The sequence below is a fragment of the Aplysia californica genome, unplaced genomic scaffold (assembly GCF_000002075.1).
Source record: "Aplysia californica isolate F4 #8 unplaced genomic scaffold, AplCal3.0 scaffold01301, whole genome shotgun sequence".
Lineage (NCBI taxonomy): Eukaryota > Metazoa > Mollusca > Gastropoda > Aplysiida > Aplysiidae > Aplysia > Aplysia californica.
In genome coordinates, this window is record NW_004798571.1 from 14,887 (window position 1) to 16,575 (window position 1,689).

Genomic DNA, 1,689 nt, shown 5'->3' on the forward strand with positions numbered 1-1,689 from the left:
ATCACGATGATGATGATGATGATGATGATGATGATGATGATGATGATGATGATGATGATGATGATGATGATGATGATGATGATGATGATGATGATCTATTAAAGTAAGTTAGACAACTATGATGAGAATCTATGAAAACAATGATAATGTTCAGTATTGATTTTACCGCCTACACTAGATCCCCTAGGGCAGTCCTAAAAGGCTGGACACATCCCACATCCCCACTCCTCGCATAGCGTGACCAATATGTTTTTGTTCTAGATTGTCACTACTCAACATCGGCAATACCTTTAGTTATAAGATTCAGCCACTATGGTATCGTGTGCTGACCTCGACATATTATGGTACAAGTTTCGAGTCTCACTTAAGAATTTGAGCTGGGAGATTATTATGCCATTTTTTATTTTCAAAAGACCCGTTGAGCACTAAGACAAGCTTCGTGTTTTTTTTTATAAGGTGAGCATGCATAGGCGATGACTGTGGGGAAAAAGGAACTAGCACTACCAAAATCGAGAGCGGGTGAGAAAAACATCTCAGAACTGGGATTTTTTTTGTTGGGGATGGGAGGGGGGAGAGTTGGTAAGTGTTTCAAGTAATATCTCTGAACTGCACGTTAATATTATCTCTATCACAGAAATTTGAAAATGGTACGATGTACAGGTTAGCATTTTAACCCCCCCCCTCCCCCCCCGAACCGAAGTGACACCCTCATCCCATTTCCAGGATTGAATCTTGCTGCTTCCGTGAGAAACCTTCCTTCTGTCCGGTGCAATGTGATAATATTCCGCGAACAAATCGCCTTGGGGTTTAAGAGATCGAATTCTCAAAACTTTTCTCGCTCATCGAGTGCAAATAGTTCTGCGCATTTTCGATTGGAAGTGACGGAAATCCCATCAATCACCTTTTTGTGTTTTTCTCTTTTCGCCTCAGGTTGAGCGAAACAATCTGCGTTGCTAAAAAAAACAAACAAGCACACTCAATTAATTAACTAATTATCTCCGTAAACACACCACAGACTTGAGTTATAATATCCTAGATCCTGAGCTGTCATGGCTGCTGCTCTTTATTATCTAGAAAATTTTCTCCATGAAGTGTGCGCTCCATGGGCGCACAAAAGAAGAACACCCCCCCCCCCCCCGCAAGTCTCACAGCAGTCGAGTGTGCTCGAAACCTTTCACCACTTACCCATTGTCTGGAACCAAATTGAGTGAAATAGTAATAAATGAAGAGATAAGAGCAGCCATTAGTACCGAGTCCTGCCTGCATTTCCTAGAAAAACAGAGAATGAATAAAACGGCTTTGCCACCTGTTACGAATGTCACCTAGTCCTAGCCAGCCAGCTTCGAGAGCCTATTCCACCAAGAAGTCAAGCTATAAAGGAAAAAGAAGGCCACTCAAAATGTGGATTGAGGGAGTCAAAGAAACCCTGAGAAATGATAACATCCCATTTGAAAGAGCTGCGGAGCTGGCCTACCATAGAAAGCGGCATCTCCTCTTGACACTCAACAGCAACAGAGGATGAAGAAGTAAAAGTAAGTAAGCGAGCTGACCCGGTATTACGCCAGAGTGCATATTCGAGGATGTTAGAAAACATGTCTATGAAACACACGAAGAGATTTATCAAACACACTGGTCAATATAAACTAATTGAAAAAAAAATATAAAAAATAAAAAATAAATAAATTAAAA